This window comes from Theropithecus gelada, chromosome 1 (assembly GCF_003255815.1).
Source record: "Theropithecus gelada isolate Dixy chromosome 1, Tgel_1.0, whole genome shotgun sequence".
Classification (NCBI taxonomy): domain Eukaryota; kingdom Metazoa; phylum Chordata; class Mammalia; order Primates; family Cercopithecidae; genus Theropithecus; species Theropithecus gelada.
This window is the reverse complement of record NC_037668.1, coordinates 14,561,897-14,571,651: the sequence shown is the minus strand read 5'-3', so window position 1 is coordinate 14,571,651 and position 9,755 is coordinate 14,561,897. Positions and strand designations below refer to the sequence as shown.

General features: G+C 36.2%; 1 pseudogene; it reads left to right on the top strand.

Moving 5' to 3' along the window:
- Window positions 1-5,648: 5,648 nt before the first annotated feature.
- On the top strand, window positions 5,649-6,618 carry LOC112612346 (annotated as a pseudogene).
- The last annotated feature ends 3,137 nt before the right edge of the window (window positions 6,619-9,755 follow it).

The window sequence follows — 9,755 nt, the reverse complement described above, 5'->3', positions numbered from 1 at the left end:
GCTGCCTGGGCTTTCTCAAAACACGGTTGCTAGGGTACAAAAGTGGATGATTCAACACACCATAAGTAGCAGCTACTAGACTTTAGAGACCAGGGTTAATAAATGGATACAGTCTTACATTGATTGTAATTTATTGGTCAAAGTGGTCACTCATCCTATCTGGATTCAGGGGAAGGAAGCAGCCACTAAAAGTTCCTGTCTGGCTTAATCACTTGGGCTTTTCTCTTACTTTCTCATCCCTGCAGCATCCTTTTAAAAAAATTTTAATTTAATTTGAAGTTATGGGATTCGTGTGCAGGATGTGCAGTTTTGTTACATAGGTAAACATGTGCCATGGTGGTTTGCTGCACCCATCAACTCATCACCTAGGTATTAAGCCCAGTTGCATTCCCTATTTATTCTGATGCTCTCCCCTCCCCACCCTCCACCATAGGCCCCAGTATGTGTTATTCCCCTCCCTGTGTCCATGTATTCTCATTGTTCAGGTCTGACTTGTAAGTGAGAACATGTGGTACATGACTTATCCAAGAGCAGTTCATGTGAGCACCTCAGAGAGACGTCCATGCGTATCTAGCATTTCACCCACTTCCAGCCCAGGTGGATGGACTCACTGTCAGAAAGAACCAGTATGTGAACTGAAATGGGGAGAAAGCTGATGGGCTTTGTGGAAACCTATATGAAGGCACTGTCACACTTTTCTCCATAATCCAAACTGTCTTCATATACTGAGGAAATTTTTACCAAATTCACATATTCCAGAAGCAAACCTGTTTCTAATGTATCTGAAAGATTCTGCCATTCTAGTATTCTATCCTCTATTCTTTATATCTTCCTCTCTTCTAGCTTTCAGAAATAGAAATGTGTAGCTGCTTAAAAAAGAATACTTTTCTTCAATTTCGGAACGAAACTCTAGAGGCACCATGTAGGGAAATTCAAAGGAGATGGTTTCATTGATGTATATTTTAACAAATGATGCCTGGAGAACCTCCACATTTCTGACTAGAGAATTTCTAAGAGGGAGTCAACTAATCCCCATGAATAATAGGACTTTTTCTGTGGCCAACGAATTCTTATAGTATATTATCATGGTTCCACATGCTAATTAGAAAAATTATGGACAAGTATTGGGCACAATGTGGTAATTATCTCCCTGTGGAGGTGGAGAGCTCACTTACCAACCAAGGCATTGAGTCCATGGCTAATGTAAAAAGGAAAGGCCACTGATGACACTCATTGAGCCATTACCTAAAGTAGCCATGGAGAAAGGGCACAGGTAACATTTTTCTGTGGAGTAATGCGATTTTCTTATTTTGGTTTTGGGAGTTCCTGAAAGATGAAGAAGAACCCTGAGGCATCATGACAGGGAAGACAATTTTGGTAAATTTCACCTAGAAACCTTCACAGAAGTTTCTAGGAGGTGCCTGAGAATGAATAAACTGGCAGGTTACAAGGCTCTAGAACTCTGATTTGAAGAAATGTAAAATTTTAATTTTTATTTAGAGACCTTGATTTTTTTTTATTAAGAAGACCAGTGACAGTCATTTATTTTTGTGTCAAATTTTAAAATTGTTGAGTTTTTCCCATGAGCTAGTGATCTGTTTACCCCTAGTTATTAGTAATGAAAAATATAATTTGTAATCAAATGACAGAAAGAAAAGCTGAATAGTGGAAAAAATAAAGATAAAGATTGAAACCAAGGCCAAAGCAAAGACAGAGACCCAGGATAAGTCTTGATTATTTCAGCGGGGGGGGGGGGGGGGGGGGGGGGTGGTAGTACTAGTCTTAGAAAGGAAGAATAAAAAAATTACAGTAAACATACAATGCATGAGGAATACAGAAATGTCTCTCACTTAAGAGGCACATAATAGTGCCTCTTAAGGAAACCAAGTTACTACAAAATAAACTAATTAGAATTATTATTAATTCATTAATAGACATTTATTCCTCAAGTATCTGTATCTCATTTATTTAAATATTGGATAAAGTTGAGGATACAAAGGGAATAAGATGAGGCGTTTATCCTTGAGGCTATTAAATCTATTGGAGAGACCAATGGGAAAGAAAAAATTAGATATAACATGTTTTAGACAAGCTTTAGATTACTAAGAAGGGAACAGCAGACCCTCTTTAGACATATTGGGGAAAGTTAGATAATTGATAACTCTAAAAATGGGAGGAATGAGTGGGCCATACATGAAGGGGAAATGATATTGGAGGCTGAGATTTCTCTCTCCTCTCTTTCTCAGTGGAATCTTGAGACACAAAGGCATATAAAGGAAACTAAGTATTTCAGTACAATTCCTGTGTGATGAAAACTTAGAGGATGAGATTGTAAATGTATATGGGACAGAGAATCATCTGTCCTATGATTCAGCTTAAGGAATTTTGACTTTACCTTACAGGTGATGAAGAGTTACTATGCAGCATAATGTGAAAATATGAATTCACTATTTCTACTTGTTAAGAAGATGATCTAGTTACTCTATTTTTCTTCTTTTCTTTTCTTCCCCTTTCTCATTTTTCTAAGTGTTTCTTTCAATCTGTAATGCCTTCCCTTCCAAACTCATGTCATTACCTCTTATTTACCAGTAACTGTAAGCAGTACCCTAGACTGAGTTAAGTCAAATATTTCCATAGTAAATTTTATTTTTGACTATTAGTTTCCACATAGGTTCCAAGGATGAGTTTGAAAGAACAGATGGGGTAGGAGTTATAGAGTAGATACTGAGTAATGAGACCTTACTTCTCTTTCAGGTACACCAATTTTCTTTCACGTACACCAACTTTCTTTGCATACTTTGTCACTGTTAATATTGGGGATGAACCTATAAGTGAGAAAACACTCCAAGAAAGGATATATGGAAAGTGGAAAGGCATAGATGATGTCTCAGGAAGAATGTTAGTGAGGAATCTGTTTTGGTCAAATGCATGGTGTATATTCTTTATTTATAAAGTTTAGAGATAAGGCCATTCAAAAATATACTGAGATAGAAAATAAAACTCTTGGTTCTCTTCCCATTTCAAAATTTTATTAAACATTTGCCTAAACAAAACAGCAAATATTGATAGCAATTTAGTTATTTGTAAAGGACTTCAAGCCCCTAAATCAAGTGTTTCTAAAATTAAAATCAAAAGTTTAGCTAGTGAGATAATGGAGGAGACTATTTGATAATCAGAAATGATAAATAATATAGCAACATTTTTTACGGGATTTTTTGCTCTACATTCAGAGAATAATGTCAGAGAGATTTTTCATCCCAAAATGTTGAAGCAGAGTGTTAATATTACAGGGTAGGTAAATATTAAGGTAACAAGTTTTGAAAATCCCTGGAATCAAATATCATCTACCTGAGAGTTTTCAAATGATTTAGAGAATAAAGTGATATCATTGGTCATTGATTTTTTTCCAACAGGTTTTGAAACACTTAGTATATGTTGGGCATCATTGTATGTGTTCGAGATGCAGTTTCTGTTATCTGGTAAGTTATAGTTTGTAGAGTCAAAGATAATCTTATAATAGTAGTTTGTGGCAAGACAAGTAAGATTCTAGTGACTACAAAGGAAAAAAAAAATGATGCAGCATGATTAGGAAACTGTAGGAAGAATTCTATGAGTAAAGTCATTTTAAATGAAAAGTAAAAGGAGACCACAAAATTAAAAGCAGAAAAACGGTAAGTATAAAGCAGAGACTATTTCCAGATATAGAAAGTAGTATGAAAAATGACTCGATTGTGTAAAAATTCTCACTGCTGAAGTACATATGAAGAAATCTATAATGGCAGTTATGAGTGAAAAGGTGAAACTGGGAAAAGTGTGAAAGACCTAGAATATTTGATAGATAACTGAGAGTCAGTTGGTTTGGTAATATGATAGGATTTGTTCTATAGAAAGACAATTCTGCTGCTATTATGGAGGATTACTCAGAGTGGAAGAGAGAATCTTGTCAGTTCACTTATAATACTATAGTCCAAGCAAATGACAATTACTTGCAAAAAATAATAATGAATCCTAAAAGTGAACAAAAATAGATTGAATGTGGAAGATTAGAAAAATGGTGAGTTTAAACATGTAGTAGAAATTTATAGCTTAGATGGCTTAAGAGTATTTTGAAACTACTTATTGAGATACAGAATCTAGATAAAAGAACACATTTAGGCAAGAGGTAGCACAGAATAAGAGTGCTTTGATTAAAATGTATGTAATTCAGTACCAGCAATGATAAATATGTTGGAGGCCTTAGGGAAGGTATCTGAGCCCACCTATTCAGAAATTTAGAGACAGTTCTTTGGAATGACAGTGTTTTGGGCCTCCAAGCCAGGTACATCAAGGATAGGACATAAAACAATGGGCAACAAGTGAATGCTGAAGCAAAACTAAATGATTCTAGCCATGTCTTTTCTGTAAGGAGAAATCAGGCCTATAATCCTGTAAGAGTTTGTAGAGTAATCATAAAGCTAGTCCTAAAACAATAGCAATAGTTCAAAACCAATTTATGTTTAACAAATGAATGCATGAAAATTGGTTATATAATTAGTTGTAAAAGGGAACTGTGCTCTTTAAGTAACACAAAGACAAATGGATGCTTTTCTAGATGGAGAAGGTATTAAAAACAGGCGTAGAAAGGTGAATCATCAGACAATGGTGTTACAGCTTATTCATGCTATCGCTTATTGGTATATGTATCAGTAATCAGGATAAAAGTGTGACCATTGAAAATAATAATTAATATAAAGGATTTTATAACATTAGGTTACAAGAATCCTCTCTAGTCTGCAGGGAATATGTTCCAAGATTCCATTGTATGTCTGGAACTGTGAATAGTACTGAACTCTAAATATACTGTGATTTTTTTTCTATAATACATGGCCATGATAAGGCTTAATTTATAAATTAGGAATAGCAAGATATTAACAACAATAATAATAAAGTAGATCAATAATAACATTATATCAGCATCACTGCTCTTGCACTTTGGAGTCATTATTAAGGAAAATAAAGGTTACTTGAGCACAAGCTTGGTGATACCATGACAGTTGATCTGATAACTGGATGGCTTCTGAGTGACTAATGGGTAATAGCATATATAGTCCGGATACACTGCACAAAGGGATGATTCTTGTCCTGGGCAGGAAGGAGCAAGACAGTGTGAAATTTCAACATGATACACAGAAGGGCACACAACTTAAAACTTGTGAGTTGTTTATTTCTGGAATTTTCCATGTGATGTTTTTGGATTGCAGTTGACTTGGGTACTTGAAACTAACCTGGGTACTAGAAACCAGTGAAAGCAATACTTTGGATAAGGAGGAACCACTCTATTAAAAAATTAGATGGGATCTATATAAGTCTCCAAGTAGGGCACCTGATGGATAGGCTTTATTTGAGCAAATGACTGTACACTTCCCATGAACTTTTGTCCCCAGATTCACTGCTAAAATCAGCAGCAGAAAAATAGCAGTTTGAATGCATATCAATTTAGAAGATCTTCTCGTTACATTTACAACTCTTTTTTTCTCTCCCATGCTTGTTGTTTCTCATTCAAACAAGGCTGGCATGGCTACTTTATGAAGGTAAGTCTCCCTGAATTTTAAGTTCCAAAGATCTCTGGGTCTGATCGTATTGGCTTTATTCCATGGGATCAACTCTTCATGGCTAATTCCTCCTCTGTCACTGAGTTCCTACTGCTGGGCTTCTCTAGCCTTGGGAAATTGCAGCTTGTCCTCTTTGTGGTCTTTCTCTGCCTCTATTTGATTATATGGAGTGGAAACATCATCATCATCTCAGTCATTCACTTGGATCACAGCCTCCACACACCCATGTACTTCTTTCTAGGTATTCTTTCTATCTCGGAAATCTTCTACACAATCGTTATCCTGCCCAAGATGCTTATCAACTTATTCTCTGTACTAAGGACACTCTCCTTTGTGAGTTGTGCCACCCAGATGTTCTTCTTCGTTGGTTTTGCTGTTACTAACTGTCTGCTTCTGGGAGTGAAGGGTTATGATCATTATGCTGCCATCTGCCAGCCTTTGCACTACATTGTTCTCATGAGCTGGAGAGTATGTGGACAACTGGTAGCAACTTGCATTATTAGTGGCTTCCTAATACATCAGGTGTATTAGGTCTTTAGCCTTCCTTTCTGTGGCTCCAACTTTGGTCTTTAGCCTCCCTTTCCGTGGCTCCAACAAGGTCAACCATTAGTTTTGTGATATTTCACCAGTTATCCGACTCGCCTGTGCTGACATTGAAATCAATGAACCGATCATCTTCATCTTTGGGGTCTTGGTGCTTGTTTTGCCCTTGATATTTATCTGCATTTCTTATGGCTTCATTGTCCACACCATCCTGAAGATCCCATCAGCTGAAGGCAAGCAAAAAGCCTTCTCCACCTGTGCTTCCCATCTCATTGTAGTCATTGTCCATTATGGTTGTGCTTCCTTTGTCTACTTGTGGCCCTCAGCCAAATATACATCGGGCAAAGCTAGGCTGGTGACAGTGACCTATACCATCATCACCCCACTGTTGAACCCCATGGTATACAGCCTCAGGAACAAAGATGGGCAGCTGGCTATTCAGAAACTGATTGGAAAGTCTGGGTTTTCTCTTAAGACTCTATAATCAGAATACTTTCTAAGAGTATGGACACCATTAGACCAATTGTGTCATGATTATTTAAATCATGAGATTATCTAGTCTATTTATCTATCTAACTGTGAGGCCTCAGATGAGTTGTTTGACATTTGGGGCCTTCATGTTCTATGTATAGCAGAGATAGCAATATTTTCTGCCTGGAGTCATTGTAATTAAGAGAGATTACAAAATATCTAGCAATAAAACATAACTCTCCTCCTCTTTCTCTTCTTCCTCTGGATTTATAGTCCTCAAAAAGGTCTTAGTGGCCAACTTTTTTTGCCCTATATTTGTCTTGTTTGACCAAAATCTCTGATTGTACTGTGTTTAAGGTTATGTCCAGCTTCAAATGAGGTGTCGAGGCCTGAAGGTGGCTTAGATCTAGTGGTATGACATGGCAGGGAAAACTGTACCATATAGGTAATTAGATGATTTAAAACTGGACACTGGTTAGGTCATGACTAAAGCTTTGACTCTTCTCTGAATCTAAATTCTAATACATGGAAAATAGGGATAATGTAATTTTCGTGTTCTACTTCATGGGGGTTTTATTTGTATCTTATAAACAGTATAAAAGAAAGTGTAAAAGAAGTGCAAAATGTGAAACTATATACAATGTAGAACTCATATCAAACAACCTTTGCATAACTGAGAGGATTTTATGTCTTTCAAGTTCTTCAAAACAGGTATTTTGGGATAGCTTTTCTGACTGCTCCTTTGAACCACTTCTTATGTAACATAGAAGTTATGCTACATAATGGAATGGAAAACAATATTCAACCACTCTGTCCCATCTCAGGCTAAAGGTCCCTACATGGCTTTCCACACTGAATTTATTATGAAGAGAAAGCTACCCAGTTTCAAATTTATCATGGGAATATATAAGATTTGAGAGAGAAGTACTTTGGTGATCATCTGGTCCAATCTCTCACCTGTACAGAAATTTCTTCTTCTAAGGGAAACCCTTCTCAGAACACTGATTGAGCATCAACGACCTCACAAAAGGTATGATCCCATTGCACTCAGCTCTTACTATTATTCCCTCTCATTTCAGCTGATGTTTGCCTCTGCTTTTCATGCATTCTATCCCTTGTGTCATACAGTAAGTCGAGTCCTGATTCACAGATGTTTGAGACAGTTATTATGACAATCTGAACGTTTTCCATAACTTATGTGACCTGAATTTCAGATGCCTGACTATCCTGGATGCAGTTCTCTAGCTATGGTGTGGATTATCAGTATTCTTTTAAAATAATAATAAATAGCCGGGCGCGGTGGCTGAAGCCTGTAATCCCAGCACTTTGGGAGGCCGAGACGGGCGGATCACGAGGTCAGGAGATCGAGACCATCCTGGTGAACACGGTGAAACCCCGTCTCTACTAAAAACTACAAAAAAACTAGCCGGGCGAGGTGGCGGGTGCCTGTAGTCCCAGCTACTCAGGAGGCTGAGGCAGGAGAATGTCCTAAACCCAGGAGGCGGAGCTTGCAGTGAGCTGAGATCCGGCCACTGCACTCCAGTCTGGGCGACAGAGCAAGACTCCGTCTCAAAAAAAAAAAAAAAAAAAAAAAAAAAAAAAAATATTAATAAATAAAACTGAAGTTCATATTTCATATGCAGCCTCTTTTTTCTGGGGTATAATATAAATGTATTTTTTCCTGTTAACTTTATTTAGATTTTCAGATTAAAATGTGTCAAATCACAAACAATGTTTTCTTATATTTAAAAATTATAACCTCTGTTCCTATTTTTATCTCCCTTTTCCAGTTTTTGGTCTGAGTATTTTTATTTATTTTCATTTTACTTCATTTCATTTTCATAGTTAAATAATTACGGCATTTCAAGTAAAACGGTGGTTATTACCATTGTTTCCTTCTATTCTTTTTTTTTCTAATGGGTTTACATTTCTCATTTGTTGACCAAATATTATTTAAGAATGAAGTGTTTATGTTTTATAGATAAATTCTTGCTGATATTTAAATAACTTCTGTTATTTATTTCTAGTTTAGTTTTGTGTTGTGGAAGAATGTGATTGACAGTTCTATTTTTACAAATTGTCATGCTTTATTAATGGTTTCTTATGAATTATGCCCAGCAAAGCACATTCACCTAGATTAAAATTTTGGTATGTGTAGATGTTATATTTATTTTATGAATTAAATTTAATTAAACTATTTTAATACACTATATTGTTATTGGTGTGTATATGACCTGTCATGGTTTCATATTGCTGAATTAAAATGTTTCACTGCATTTTAGAGCTTATTAGAGTTTTATTATACTCTAGCAACATTGACGTTGAATTTTGTTGTGAATTCTTCTATTACATACTAGGTAAACCTCTTGGGATTTAACATGTATGTTCTACCTATAAATGCACTAAAATAATAGTAGGTGTATTAAAAAATACATATAAGCCTTCATCAAGAAGATAAACAGGAGAGAACAACACAGGGGAGATATCAAAACAATTATAGAAGCAAAAATAAAAAGGATGATTGACATGGTTGTAAGAGGAAGAGAGAAAGTTGAAAACACACCTGCAAAATGGGGAAGCCAACCAGTTCACAATGCTGAACTGTATCTGGACATTCTTGTCACAATTGGGTCACCCAGATGATATTGGAAAGAGTAAGATTGGTTTAATATCTGGATAAGGAGCTCAAATTCTCCATCAGTGCTTCTCAAATCATCTGCAGTAAAGAACCAGTTTCATTTTACATTTCATAGAAGGCCAATACTTCAATAAAATACAATAAAAATCAATGACTAGAAAAAAGAAATGAAAAGCACCTGAGCAATTCTATACTCTGTTCCAAAAAATGTGGCTGATTGTGTGTTTGTGTGTCTCAGTAACATCAAATTTTATAGTAGTTGCTCACCACTGGTAAGTAACAAAAATATAATTTAGTTTCTATACCTGTCTCATTACAAGCCAATAACAAAAAGCTCTTAGATCAGCACTAGACTGCCAACTCCCACTGGAGTAGCATTGCTTTGTATCTGTTGCATGCCAGGTTAAGATTGGAGGTTAACTTTTATGGCAGTTAAACTAAGGACTTCTGACTTCAAACACTCGATAGAACAGAGCCAAAGGTAAGGGTCTGTACTCCAAGCAGAGTAGTAA